The following is a 14,620-nucleotide window of genomic DNA, read 5'->3' on the forward strand; positions in this document are numbered from 1 at the left end:
GCTGGCATTTTTCTGGGAGTGGTACCCCACACCAAAGACTCCTTAATTAGAATGTCGTGAATTTAGCCTTCTCTAGGGCTGTCCTTAGATGGGAGTGATGGAGTGTGGGATGGAGGAAGCTGAGCTTGGGGTCACTGGGAGGGGGATGGTTGGGAATAGATGGGACCCAGGACAGAGGAACCTGGGGTCCTTGGTGCACACTCCTGGGGGCTTCACAGTATGGTTAGATACACAGAGAGCCAACCATGGTTCCCAGATTTTTTTTTCTATCCCCTAACCCCCAACAGCTAGCAAAGCCACAAATTAGACTCAGGCAGGAACTTCCAGGTGGCAAATGTGGCCTTCGCAGGGCAGTGAGGGGCTTGGAATACACCTATGGAAGGGCTGTTGGGACTGTGGGAGCTTGAAGAAGCGCGGACATGGAGCAGGCAGGGCTGGAGTGGGGAGGGGGACAAAGGAATAGGAGGAAAGGTTGGCAAGAAGTGGAGATGGGCTCTTCCTGTGGCCAGAAAAGCACGGCTGAGTGCTGCCCTCGCTGTAGCCCTCAGACTCCTTTCTTGTGCACACCTCCCTGGGTTCCTGCAGGTAAGAGGGCAGGACGGGGGATGCTCTACTTGAGGCTGGGGAAACTGAGACATAAGGGATTGGCTCAGACTCAAACAGTGGCAGAACTGGGGCCACAGCCTGGGTTACCCAACATTCTTGGCTCGAGCAGTGCTTTCACTCATTCTTGTGTTGGCTGAGGATGACGGTAAAAATAACCACACAGCTCTCATTTATTGAGCACCTATGCATGTTGGCCCCGCACTGAGAACCTCACATTCATCCTGTCTAGGACTCTGGGTGGGGGTGGGGCTGTCATGGAGGGCATTTCACAGATCAGGGAGTGGGCTCAGCAAGGTCAAGCCATTTGTCTGAGGTCGCCTAGCTTGAGGCTGTAGAGTGGGAGGGGAACCCTGGCTCCAAACCCCATGTAGACCTGTGCCTCAAGGGGGCTCCTACCCATCTCCCATAATTCACACAATGAAGAATATTCCTAGTTGGGCCAGCCTCCTCCCCACCTAGGCGCCACCCCATGACTCTTCTAGGGCCGTCTGTTATCTTGGACCCAAGAACCTTGGGACTGCTGATCCCGTAAGCCCTGCTGCCCTTGGCTTCTGCAGAGACATGATTCACTGGGTGTCGGGTAGGAGTCAAGGCGTGGCCCAGGGAGCAGACTGAGTCTCCCTGGGGTTGCAGGGATTTTCTTGCAGACAAGTTCTGGGAAGGTCAATTGCTAGGCTCGTGAGAGCTGCTTAGGGGCCTGGTCAGCACCATACACCTCTCCCATCCCTACCCTCCCACCTCCCTGGGGACGCCTTTCTCCTCTCTGGGGAGCCCTGCAGGGAGAAGTTAAAAAAGTCCCCTTGAGCTGGAGCAATCCTCCTCTTCTGTACACAGGGGTGACAGTGACCACCCCACCCCGATCAAAAGTTAGCTAGAGAGAGCACCAGGCACAGCATGGCCCTGGGGCAGGTCTCACTAAAGGTCACCAAGTTGGGTTTGTTTTGCTGGATGTTGGTGCTGGCCTGAAATGGAGGGGCAGAAAGTCTGGGTTTGGGGCCCTGTGCCATGTGGCAAGTCACTTCCCCTTTCTAGTCTCAGTTTCTGCATCTCTGAAATGACTGAGAGTCTGCTGAGCACATGCTCTGAGACAGAGGTAAGCCACAGTCAGACAGCCACACTCACAAACTCTGCAGCTGGTCTCTGGGTCCCCCAGGCCCAGGGCTCCTGCAGACGTTGTGTCAGCACGGAATTCAGGGGGGAGCAAGGTGGGCTCTAGAGATGGGCCACTTCCACCATCCACAACTTGAGTGACTTTTGACTCAGCTCTGAGCCTCGATGTTCTCGTCTGTGAAATGGGAAGGCCATGGTGCCTACCTCTTCGGGATGCTGAGAGAATAAAAGAAAAGGGTGTGGACAGAGCACCTGGCACGGACTCCATCAGTGGTGGCTCCTGCCCCCACCTCTGCCAGCTGTCCTCCTGGTTGCTGCCCCTCCCAGTCTTGGTCTCTGGGCTTCTGGGAAGGCAACAGTGCCAGTCTGCTGGCTCAGCCGGCTTGGCCACTGACCTTCAGAGCACCCAGGCTGTCAAGGCCACCTGACTGCCTGCCGGGTGGGTGAGGGGAGTGCCAGCCAGCTCCTCGCCTGATGCTACCCGCCCCTGCTCCCACTCTCCTCTCCCTCTCTGCGCCTGTGTGTGAGCTAATTAATCTCAGCCCCTTTGGGAAATTAGAACGCCACAGTCGTGGCCTCCTCAGCCTCGCGGTGCCTGTGCTGCTACTGGGCCCTGCCAAGACCCACTGTGGTTTGGGGGCACAGGGTGGGGGTGGGGGCAGCAGGATGAGCTAGGTAGGCATGGGTGTCCCTGAGCCCTCCACTGCCTGGCTTGCGGGGGTGGGGGGCTCTGGTTTCTTGGCCCCCTCCCCTTCCATTCAGCATCCATAAGGATACCAGACCATCGCCCTGCCGGGGTTAAACCCAACCTCCAGTGCCTCTGACCTCTTCCTGGGGCCATTATGGTCACCCCCTGGTATGGTCACATTCCATCTCATTGTGGGGTCGTCTTGCCTGCCCGGTTCAGGCTGATGGAGATAGATGTAATTATGGAATTTTGCTTGGGAAATTAATTTGGAAAAGTTAATTAATTGGCGGTTCCGGAGGTGGCGGGCTCCAGGCCCAGCCGGTCCTGCTGACGTCAGTGCTGACCCGCCTGAGATGGGCAGGCTGGGGAGAGGGACCCCAGTGACCTGGCTGGGCAGACCAGTGTCCTGGCTCAGGGGGGACACCTGGGAAGTGGGTGTCACCTGGACCTGCTAAGAGGGACTCTGAAATTTGAGAACTCAGCCACTTGTTTGTATGTTCACCAAGCAGTTGTCAAGCTTCTACTGTACAAGTGCCCCTAGCCAATATAGACCACTGAGTGTTTCATCCAGTTCTTCCAAATCCCTTTTCTCAAGGAAAACCTCTAAACCTGTTCCCAAAGCTTTTCCATCGAGTTTGGATCCACTGGACAGATGAAACAACTGAAGACTCAGAGGGTCTGACTTGCCCAAGCCATTCAGCTATATTCTCCAGCAGAATGGAGTAGTGGATTTATAAAGGTTCAGCTTCTTCCCTTCTTCCCCTCCCTAGTGTGTGATAGGAGCCTTAAAGTTGACTGTACCTGAGAGAAGGCCAAAGAACATGGCCAACTCCCTCCACCCTGACATCACTGTGCCTCCTCCGTCCCCCTCCCCAGACATTTGTGGTACCCTGTGTTTGTATCTTGGGACTTTTCCCACCCAATCTGAGGGATGACCCAGCTGGGCTGAGGCAGGAGGCCCCATACCCTAGGGTTCCCAGAGTATTTGAGGACCCCTGCTACCTCCTGGGCCCCCTGCAGTGCCTCTGATCACAAGGGTCTGACCAAGATCTTGTGTCTGGAGGAGTGCAGATTCAGTACAGTTTCTGTCTAGACAGAAGATGAGTTGGGGCTGGGGCAAGAAGTGGCCAGTCATGGGACAGGACAGGGATTGCCCTGTAGGAGGCCAGCAAGGTGAGCAACGTGGGCTTTCAAGAGATTTAGGCCTGGGTTTCCTTAAGCTGTGTGGCCTTGGGTAAGTCCCTTAGCTTCTGCTCAGAGCCTCATTTTCATCACTGGGACACAGGAACAATCACATATGCCACTCAGAAGGTTGTGGTGAGGCACAGGGAGGAGGGAGACAGTGGGAGGTACAACCACTTGAAGCCTCTGACTGTTTCCCTGCCTGGTGGAGGCCAGCTGGGTGGGAGAGCAGGGAGCCAATGGAACCGAGTGGGTGCCAGGGCCTGAGAAGGCCGAGTTTGTGGAGGGAAATCTGGTGCAAGTGGGTGGGACAGGAGCTGGAGGACACACGAGGAGGTGGCACCTATGAGGTACCCAAGAGCCACCAGCTAGCGACCCAGAGCCGTGGGGCCTCTAGGGGGAGTCAGTCCATACAGCATTTGCTCTGTCACTTCAGTTGTGTCCGACTCTTCGCGACCCTACGGACTGTAGCCTCCCAGGCTCCTTTGTCCATGAGATTCTCCAGGCCCTCCTCCAAGGGATCTTACCAACCCATGGATCCAACCCATGTCTCCTACGTCTAATGCATCAAAGGCGGATTCTTGACCCATTGAGTCACCAGGGAAGCCCCATATAGCATCTGCTCCTGAGTTTGCTGAGTGCATTTCCTTACCTCCGGGATGTCCCCAGGGACCAACTGGGCCTTGCAGATAATTGTGTAGGCCTCACCTCTCATAGTTGTTCAGAATAAAAGTGACTATCATGGACAGACTGAGCTGGGCATTTTGCATCAAATATCCCTCTGATGTAGTCTGTAGTTCTGGGTTTCTTCAAGGTCTGACCTCTAGCTTAGGGTTTAAGTGGGCCACACCCATTCCCTGAGCATTCTATGTGGGTTGTGTTAGTAGCTTAGTCGTGGCCAACTCTTAGCGTCCCCATGGGCTGTAGCCCGCCAGGGCTTCTCTGTCCATGGAATTCTCCAGGCAAGAATACTGGAGTGGATTGCCATTTTCTTCTCCAAGGGATCTTCCTGACCCAGGGATCAAACCCTGGTCTTCTACACTACTGCCGGATTCTTTACCATCTGAGCCACCGGGGAACGTGCTTAAAAGGGAGACGCTTCCTCTGCCCACCTCACCTCCAAGAAGCCCTCGGCAGGTGATTGGCTGAGCGCTCGGAGTTCTCTGCACAGACTCTTCTAAGCCCTTCTCTCTGTGTGCACATCCATGTTTTCTTAGACTGGGAGCTCCTTGAGCATGGGGTTCATGACATCTCTCTGATACCATGCCCAGCACAAGTTAGCGCTGAGTGGGGGTCATGGGGCCGCTGCTTTCCTATTTGACAGATGGGCCAGTTAAGGCTGTGTGACGACATTGCTCATTGACTGAGGCCTCAGGTCACATAGCCTTGTGAGGGGCAGAGCTAACCTGGCCCAGGTGGATATGGTGTCACTGGACCTTTCTGGGGTCTTCTGCAGGCTTCCTTAGGACCTGCAGCTCCTAACTCACTGGCAGACAGTGTTCCAGGTGTCCAGCCCTAACTAAGCCCCAAGCTACTGAGACCTTGGGGGTTGAGGAGTTTTGGCATCGGAGGGGCAGAGAGACCTTAAGCTCTCCAAGCCTCAGTTTCTTTAACTCCAAAATGGGGATTCTGGTACCTCTTCCTGATAGTGCTTGGGGATTTAGGGTAGGTGGTTAAAAGAGATGTTCTTAACTGCATGTCTGAAACTTAAGTGAGAACTTTTAAGTGTTCACCATCTTTATTATTACTATTGACACTGTTATTTTGTTATCATTATATTATTATTCACCCTCCCAGGGCCCCAGCAGCTGTGGTGGCTCTGGGCCTGGCTGCAGAGCTCTAGTCTGCAGAGAAGTCACGGTTGCTAATTAGTCAGTGCCCTGAGGAGAGGGACGGGGTTTTTTATTTTTGCTGGAGGATCCCACCTGCCCGAGGCTTCCCCAGGCCCTGTCTTCAACTGAGCTAAGGTTGCAGGCCCCTCTCCAGCCTCAGGTAGGGGGCCTGGCTCCCAAATTCCCCCTGCCACTCCCTCCCCCTCCCAGACCTCCAGGGCCATGAATCATTTATGAGGCAAAAATGAAACCAATTAAGGACAAACTTTGAAAGCCTCTAATTGCTGCGCCTGATGGCACTGAGGAATGAGGGAAGGCAGGCCTGTTCGGGGCCGGCATCTCCTCAACCCGGGCCTTCCCAGGCTGCCTTCCCGTCCCACCGCGTCCCAGGGCTCGCGGCCTCCCGGCTCCCCGCCGCCTCCCGGCCGGGCGCGGACGTGCCTGCGCGGCTCCGGCGGCCGCGTCTGCCGCCCCGGCGCCCGCCCGGGTCCCAGGCAGACTAATTAGGCCCGGCTGCCCTCCCCGCGCCGCCGCCTCCCGCTCCAGGCCCGAGGTGATGGCGGCTGTTCTGCCGTACTGGGGCCTGTGCCCCAGAGCTGGCCCCCGTTCTAGGGGCGGGAGCCAGCCCTGCTGGCCTAGCTTAACCCAGCTGAGCCCAGGACACCCTGTCCCTGAACTGGGAGCCTGGGGTTCCCCGCGCCCCCACCCTGGGGTCCCAGCGTGGTTAGGAGCTGGGCGGTGCTGGAGTACCTGACTTGAACAGTCCAGTTCCAACTCACGGAGAGCTGCTCGTGTGTCCTCCCGCCGCCCTCCGAGAGTGGAGGGGGCCAGGGGATGACCGATGAGATAGGGAAGATGGAGGACTACAGGGGAGGGGAGGGGATTGAGTTCCTGGGGTGGCCCATTGGTGCAGTAGCTTTGCCACAAACACCACAACCTTACACGGATTCCTTAGCCTCAGTTTCCCCATTTGTCAACTATCAGGACAGGCCAGTTTTCTGTTGGATTTGGAATTTGAGGAGCTGGGCTTTACACATCCCTCACACACCTCCACCCCTGCTCTTGGGGGCTGCTGAGGCGGAGGAGGTGGAGGTCTGGACCCAGCTTGCCGCTGGGAGCCCTGGGTGCCAGTGACCAGCCTGCCCACTGTGCTGAGGGCCAGGCAGGCCCTGGGCACTCAGGCACGTTGTTTGCTGAAACCAAATGTCTGTGCTTGTGATTTTCCATAATTATATTAGCAGGTGGGATTTTTCCTCCGGGAAGCGGTGGGAGGGGGAGTGCCATGGCTGTGTCCCCACCCGCTCTGAGCGTGAGCTCACATGGCTCTGCCCGCCCGCCTGCCGTAATGATTTTTTAATTATGTAGCCAGTGCTCGGAATTGCTAATCCGCCTCCAGCCCAACATCCCCTCCTGCAGCTTGTACCCCAGCCCCTCACTGGTGTCCCCAGAGTGGTGGTGTCCAGCCCCACGCCATCTCTGTGCCCGGAGCACCCTTGTGGGGTGAGAAAGGGGAAGCCAGGATGACCACAGGGCCACCTCTCCTCCATCTGCTAGTGACAGAACTTGGTGGTAGCTGGGGATCAGGGTGCCTTTGGCTCTCTTTGCACCCCGCCACCCCTGACCCCAGCATGGCTTGCTTCTGCCAGGACAGGTGTGGCTCTGGAAGAGGGCAGGGGAGTGATCGGTGACCCCGAGGACACACAAACACGTATGATCTTTGTCATACCCACACTCACAACTTGCTTCTCTTAACCACACACTCTCAGCCTCATAGCTACACAAGCACAATAGTACGCTTACACATACAGCCACACCTGAGGGCCAGGGTGCCCTCAGGAGACCCCCACTGCTGCCTCCCATGCCCTGCAGTGGTCCTGTCCCCGCTCACTCTCTTTGCCTCCATCTCCTCTTCCTAGCCCCTGCCTGACTGGGTTACACTCTGAGGTCCCCCAGCTCCCACCTGGGGGGGTGGCTGCCTGCGGCTGGGGCCTGCCTGAACCTCTATCGACCCGGTCTGGGGGAGGTGGCGGGTTGCGGGGGGGTTGTTCTGCAGCACTGTGGCGGCGGCTCCTCTCCAGGCGCCCAGCTGTGGCATCTGTCAAGGTCAGATAGCGACTCCGGAACCAGCCGGCTTGGCCCCATGGCCCCTCTCGCCTCATTATTTTTGTGTTCCGGGGCTGCGGCGACACCTCCCTCCCTCCCTCCTCCTGAGCCTCCCGCCTCTTGCCTGCCTCCCCCACACCTCTGCAGGGAGGGCCTGCGGTCTGGGGGCTTTTGTTTTCCAGTTTTCTCCACGCTCAGGCCAGGCACACGGGTTTAGATGCTGGCCAGAGCTGTTGGGTCTTGAACGGCAGACTAGGCAGGTGCCTCCCTCAAGGCTGGGACAGCTTTTTGGCTAGTGGAGCCTCGGGTTGATTTCTCAGGGGTACAGACTGAACCTGGGTGGAGCCCAACCTCCACCACAGCCCAGGTGTTCCTGTGGGCAGCTTCCTGTTTCCATAGGGGCCCCAGCACCTGGCATGAGTTCCTGTCTGTGCCATCCCCATGCCAGTTGAGCCCCAGACCCGTATCTCAGAACCCCTCAGAGGTCCTGATACAACTCACAGTGAGCACATGCACACACACACATACACACACTTGACAGGCCAGGAAAACCTAGAGATATCCAGCCACCATGTAAACCACTCTACTTGGACACGTGCACACTCAGTCATACACATACATCCACAGATGCAGATAGCCACACTCCACTCCTACACACAGGAGGTCACACAGAGACCTCCATCTCCACTGGTATCTAAGCCCCATTTGTACATCAGTACTCAAAACCACAGAGTAATAACTGAGACTGTACACACACACACCTGGGCACAGCCCCAGACACACATTCTCATCCATGCAATGTGCACAGGTTTCTGACACACCTCCCAGGTGGACACACGCAGATATACTTGGCCCTGGTGCTGCTCCTCACCATATACAGTCCAATTCGAGCATGCTCCCCGGGGTCCGGTGTTCTTGAGCAGTTGCAACACCCAAGGAGCTTTGGACCCCTGAAATGCTGAAGTGAGCTTGAGGCCTTCCCTTGGATGCACGTTGTGTGTCCAGGGAGTTCCTGGAAAATAGGAAATGGTGATTGACAGATGGGTCACCCTACCCACCTGGCCAGCCTCCATGGATGTCCACCAGCCTGGGCACAAGTGCACTGAGATGGAGTGGGATGGGAGAGTCCTGGATGGGTCAGGATGGGCTTGGTGACAGCTGGCAGGGAGGGCAGGCTCAGGGGGGTGGCCTCTCAGGCTCTGTCTCTGGGTCCCTTTGCCCACTTCCAGCCCCTGATTAGGATGTGTTGGGGGAATGAGATGTGGACACACGTCAGGCCCCGGGGTCTCTGGGATAGCCCTGGTCATCACTCACTTCCTCCTCCAGCTGCGGACTGCTGTGACTGCCCCTGAGAGGGGGAGGTAGCTGGAGGTTTAGCAGTGGTGGGGCCCCCACCCCCCAGGAAACTCAAAACCCTGGGCCAGCCGCGGGTGGCGGGTTAGGGCAGGCACAAAGAGGGCCTCTGTGCAGGCCGGCTAGGCTGCCCACAGGATTCTGGGGGAGGAGGCAGGAGCCGGTTTCCGTCCCATTCTGCTTCCTGCGGAGGCCGCCGGAATGCCCGGAGCTCTGGCCCAGCCTGGCCCGTCCGGCCCACCCGCAGCCCCTTCCCCTGTCTTCCTGGGCCTTAGGGTACAGCTGCAGACTTCTCTGTGACAGCATCCCAAAGTGTTTTGCTCAGAGCCTGAGAACTACCCCCCTCCCCCCCAGGACCAATGAGAAACCAAGAGGGTTCCCCTAGGCTGAGGGTGCCCCTGGACCTCACCCTTTAGCCAAAATGTGCCTCAGAGCTTTTGGGCAGTGCTGGAGAGCCAGGCCCTGGGGTCGCAGAGATCTGGTTTCAAATCCTGACTCTTCTGCTGATTGACCTAGTGACCTTAGGCAGGTGAGTCTCATCTGTAAATGGGGTTAATAGTAGTTAAAGAGTTAGAGACTTCAGTGAGTAAATGCATGTGAAATGCTTAGCACAATATGTAGCAGAGAGTAAGTGCTCATTATTAAGGTCTGCTATTATCATGTCCTCTGGGGAGATAGGAAAGGGAGGGGGCTGGATGCTCCTCACCCCAATCAGCCTCACATCCCCTGGAGCTCAGTCCCAACCCTATGGCCTGCTCAGAACCCTTTTCTCCAAGCCTCAATTTCCCTATGTGAAAAATCTCATCAGAAGCCAGTTCAGGCTCCTAGAGCCTTCCTCCTGGGATTTGGAGGGCGGGTTGCTATCTGGAGTCTTTTTTCTGTATCTCTCCACCTCCTTGCCCACAGGCCCTTCTGGACTCATGGTTTCTGCAGCTTGGGGTGAGGAGCAAGAACCATTGATCTCTATTTTACAGATGGAAGCTGAGGCTGAGTGCAGGGGAAGGTGTCAAAGTCAGCAGGAAGGGACAGGCTGGAGCCACAAACCTGGACCTGCCGACTCCATGCCCTGGCCAGTCCTGTGGATACATGCCTTCTCCCAGTGGGGACCAAATATCTCTGAGTTGGCTTTCCCTGGCTTGTCCTGTGGTGAGGCCCACCAGGAGGGAGGTCCTAAGTAAGTGTGGGCTCTGATCCCAGGCTAGTGTCAGCTCAAACATCTCTACTTTGGGAAACCTTAGTCTATGATCCAGGAGCTCCCAAACAGGGAGGCAATCATTTTCTCACAATTGCTTATCAAACTGTCTGTTCTAAATGGGACAATCATAGTACTTCCTTCAGAAAGTGGATATGAGGATTGTATGAGACAAGGCATGTCCACTGTCTAGCACATAGAAAGGTCCCCATATGTGTTAGCTGTTATCCTCATGGTGCCATGTTACAGATGGGGAAGCTGGCTCAGAGGCCATATACCATGATCACACAGTAAGGAGAGTCCTCCGGCTCCTATGACTCTTCTAAAGAAGGAACCTGGCTGAAAGGAGGTGCCTGTTGAGGAAGGCCATGTCTTGATCAGAGGTGTCCCAGGATCCTTACCTCATTTTCTAGAGCACTAGGTCAGGGCATACCTCCTGCATGGGGCCTCAGTGTTTTTGTCCATGAAATGGGTTGATCCCCTCCTTCGGCTCCTTTTGGGAGCTCTGTAAGGGCAGGCAGAACCCTATATACTCCTGGGTTTTCTCAGCAGCATGTTTCAGTCCTTAGGGAAGGGGGGTTGAGCCTGCCTGAGAAAAGGGGCATAAAAGGCCAGGGAGTGTAGAGTCAAGGAAATAGGACTACAGCCTTCACCCCCATTCTGTCCTTGGCAGTTGGTCTTAGGGTGTTAGTCTTAGGGAGACCCTAGTGGCATTGAGGGCGTGGCCCACTCCAGACCATCTGCTGGGTGCTAACAGTGGTCAATGTGTCCTTGCATGTGTGTGTCCATCCATAACTGGCTATGTGCCCTGGCTTCTCCAGTAAGGCCTGCACTTCTCCTGGCCTCCAAGACTGGTATCCCCGTGTGTGTCTCCTTAGGCCTGAGTAGGGCTTTTTTTTTCTCTCTGGAAACTCCCCAGGCTGAATCATGGAAATCAGAGATGGAAACCCCCCCACATACCCAGTTGCTCAGCTCAGTTCAACCACCATAGCCTGTGGTCTGCCCTCCCTGCCACCACTGGCCTGCCCACCATCAGTCAGTCTGTCCAACTCCTCCTCTCCATTGGAGACCAAGGACACCAGCCCATCAAGGTGGGTGGAGGGATGTGAGGGGGTGTAGCACGCATGTCAGGAGTGCACACACAAGTGTGGTGCAATGAGCCGGGGTCTGCAAGTCTGCAATGCTGGTGGGCTCTACCAGGTCATGCCTGGGATCCTGAAGGCCCTGATAATGCTGCCTCTTCCAGGAAGCCCTCCTTCGGCAGGCGGGATGGCTGGGAGTCTGTTCCAACCAGCAGAGAATAGGGGATAGTTGCACAACTCCATAAATTCACTAAAAATGATTGAATTATAAATTTTGGAATGGATGAATTTTGTATTATGTCAACTATACCTCAGTAAATCTGTTTAAAAAAAAATCCTGCTCTTGACCTCAAGGCCCCGCCCAGTTGAAACCCTGCCAACCTCATAGCCACACCTCACCCCTGCTTCCCCATTTCTTGGGAACCCCTTCAAGCTTGTGTCCACGTTGGTAACCTCTCCTTATCCTTAACTCACAGGCTAAGCAGCCCCTTCCTCCAGAAAGATCCCGGTGTCCTGCTCGATCCTTTTCCCACCTTCCCGTTTCACACTGATTCATGTGCCCATCGGCCCAGCTCCTTTGTAACCCTCCAGAGCAGTGCCAGTCTGATCTGTATCTTCCTAGGACCACAGGGCATGGGGCTGCTACTGCTACTAGATGTGTGCAACGTCTAGAACATCTCACCATGGCCACGTGTGTGCAGGTCTCCATGCAGACAGCTCCATCCCACCCCCATGGCCTCCTGCCCCACCCCCTGCCCATTGCTGGGTAGCCTGAAGGACCCAGGACAGAGCCCTGCTGAGGACAGTTTGGGCTCCCCTGGCACTGAGAGTGGAGTGAGCGCTCTGCCACCACCTCTGGTGACCTCACTGCCAGCTGGCATTATGACGTCACGGGTCCAGCATTCCCTGTTCCTGCTTGGATATCTCCAAGCTCCCGGCGGGGGGACACTCCCCTGGGGCCTGTGACAGCTCATGCCCCACCACGTAAAGGTGACAAGCATGGTAACAACCCGCAGGGAGGGGGTGAGGGCAGCCTCCGGGTGGCTGGGTCACCTTTCCGTGGTAAAGCATAAGCAGTTACAAAGCCGGGTGACTAGCACTTGGGCTCTGGGTTCAAGTTCTTCCCCTATAGGGAACCACTCTTTGACTTTGGCCCGACAGCTTGAACCTCTCTGAACCTCAATTTCTTCATCTCTGGAATTGGTTCCTAGTTCTGGTTCCTTGAATCCTGGGGAGGAATCAGAAGGGAGAGAGAACATGTAGAACATGGGAGTACAGGGCCGGGGACACAGTAGGTGCTCACTAAATGCTAGCAGATAGGATCCGTTAGATAAGGGAGCCTGAGGGTCGCTTGGCAAGAGCTGGTTGGGGAGGGGCCGTGTCCCGTATTTTGGGGGGCTGGCCTGGGTCTGGGAGTAGAGGGAGGAGTGGCCCCAGCTTTGACTGTCTCTCACTTTCCAGGACAGCCGGTGAGCTCCAGTCTATAGGAGGCGGGGTCCCACAGCTCAGCCCTGAGACCAGGAACCCCTGACCCCCACCCTCCTTTCTGTCTCTTCCTCTTGGGCCTTGGACCCAAGTGGGCTGGAGCTCATCTGGTCTCCTCTACCTCTGCATCCACCTCCCTCTCCCAGGGGCATGTCCAGCTGCCTTCTCTTGGTCCCCAGGTCCTCGCGTCTGGGACTCTCCTCAGGGTTCCGTCTCCATGTCTCTCAGATCCTCCCATCTCCGGGCTGGGCCAGGTAGCCTGCATCTCTGAACCCAGTTGTCCCAGTCTCTGCTCCCCATGATGCTCTAACCTTGACCCTTTACCCTATCCTCCCTCAGCCCCTTTCTCTGACCAACCCCTTGAGTTCTGTGTCTCGTGATTCTCTACCCCCACCACCTGTCTCTATTCTTCTGGCCCCACGTCCCCCTCTGCTCCCCAGCGCTCCATGACTGGTTCCCCCCCTCACCCCCGCCCCCTGGGCTCTGTCCCCGCCCGTCAGCCCCTGGTCCCAGCTCCCGGCCGGCCCGGCTCCTGCATGGACAAAGGGGTCCTTTGTGGGCTGACCGCGGCTGGCGGGGCGGCGGGGCGCTGGCTCCGCATTGCTGATGAAACGGAGCCCTTTGTTGTCCCTCCTCAGGCGCAGTATTTCTTTTTGGGGGCTGGATGCGTTCCTGGCAGGGCCGATGATGGATGCGCCCGCCGCCGCCCGCCTGCCCGCCAGCTTTCCCTCCCGCTCGTTCCCGCTCCGCTTCAACGCAGCCTCAGCTCCTCCCCTGCTGCCTGGGCACTGCCAGGCCCTTTCTGGCCTGGGAGAGGGTTGCTGTGTGCGTTGCAGTAGAGGCTGGGGCCTGGGAGAAGGTCTCCTCTTATGTCTTCCCCTTCCATGAGTAGGGCCCATGAGCCCTGTGGTCAGTGGTCCGCTGGGACAAGGGCATCAGCTTTTCCCGGGGTCTGAAGGAGATGGGCCAGGTATGGGGCAGATCTGGGACAGCCTTGGTTGGGGACCAGGCCATGGGGACTAGAGGTTGGTATCTGCCCACCCTGGGGTTTCAGGACAGAGTTACCGTGTGTGCCAGTCCTCCTTGCGTACCCCCAACTTCACTTTCTGAGGCTGACAAACCAGCGTTGACTGCCTGCAGCACCTGTTCCATGACATATCACGTCCTCTGGGCCTGAACTCAGCATGTCCCAGGACCTAGTGGGGGGGGTGGGAAGGGGGGCTGGGGGAGGGGAGTCCCTGAGCAAGGACAGAAAAATGAAGGATTGGAGAGATTCAAAGAGGGGGCCAGAGACAAACAGAACATGAGATTAGGTCCCCACCAAGAGAGGCTCAGGATGGAGACAAAAGCAGAGAGAGACTTAGCCTGAACACAGGCCTGCCAGGCCCGACTCTGTGGCTGTGTCTGTGTCGAACGGAGCTGACTTCTAATTGACCTGCCCGCCCCACACGCAGAGCCAGATCGTGGAGCTGGGAGGAGGGAGGGAGTGGAGCAAAAGCAGCGTTAATGCAGCTATCGATTTCTGCCACCAGCCTGCAGGCCTCAGAGGCGGGGGATGCACAGAGGGGCTGGGGCACAGACTGCTCCCTTCCCCACCTCTCCAGCCCACGGGCGCCTGCCTCCTCCTATCTCTTCCCTCACCCTGCATCTGGGGCTGTGGTCCAGGGCAGGATAGTTGAGCTCAGATGGGCAGGGGCTGGGTGCCTGAGCATGACAGTCACTGGCCCTGCTCTCAGTGGTCATGGTCCCCCACACCTAGCCGGGGTCACTGATGCCTGGAGGGGCCCTGATCTCTGATGACAAGGGCCCAATGGCCAGCCTGGGCTGGAGTCTTAGTGGGTAGAATAGAGCATAGCTGTCCTGGATGCATATATGCAGTCCCCCTCCTTTCCTCTTACTATGACTCTGACCCCTGTGACACCCCCCGGCCCAGTCTGGACACCTTGCCAGGCCATCCTGTGTTTGTCCTAGTGGAATCTGCCAGCTT

General features: G+C 56.9%; 1 protein-coding gene and 2 long non-coding RNA genes across 9 annotated transcripts in view; 1 reads left to right on the plus strand and 2 right to left on the minus strand.

The window, feature by feature from the left end:
• The window catches only part of CXXC5 (CXXC finger protein 5), a 34,350-nt gene that overhangs the window by 14,301 nt on the left and 5,429 nt on the right, over nucleotides 1-14,620 (plus strand). For 2 of the 7 annotated variants that reach the window (XM_081500988.1, XM_081500985.1), the window contains exon 1: nucleotides 12,057-12,138. The exons of 3 other annotated variants lie outside the window; for them this stretch is intronic. The gene's annotated coding sequence lies outside the window, so the exon portion shown is untranslated. Of the gene's footprint in view, nucleotides 1-12,056; nucleotides 12,888-13,271; nucleotides 13,604-14,620 lie in introns of those variants that run through there. 2 more of the 7 variants (XM_081500990.1, XM_081500989.1) reach the window with 2 other exon arrangements.
• On the minus strand, nucleotides 5,288-6,281 carry LOC145510242 (uncharacterized). Its single transcript, XR_014056899.1, has 2 exons — nucleotides 6,169-6,281; nucleotides 5,288-5,466 (listed from the first exon to the last, which is right to left on the minus strand). It is a non-coding gene; the product is annotated as an uncharacterized LOC145510242 (long non-coding RNA).
• LOC145510239 (uncharacterized) lies at nucleotides 8,346-11,973 on the minus strand. The gene is made up of 3 exons (XR_014056896.1): nucleotides 11,831-11,973; nucleotides 9,284-9,414; nucleotides 8,346-8,533 (listed from the first exon to the last, which is right to left on the minus strand). It is a non-coding gene; the product is annotated as an uncharacterized LOC145510239 (long non-coding RNA).

This window comes from Giraffa tippelskirchi, chromosome 6 (genome assembly GCF_054371585.1).
Source record: "Giraffa tippelskirchi isolate mGirTip1 chromosome 6, T2T-mGirTip1v1.2.pri, whole genome shotgun sequence".
Classification (NCBI taxonomy): domain Eukaryota; kingdom Metazoa; phylum Chordata; class Mammalia; order Artiodactyla; family Giraffidae; genus Giraffa; species Giraffa tippelskirchi.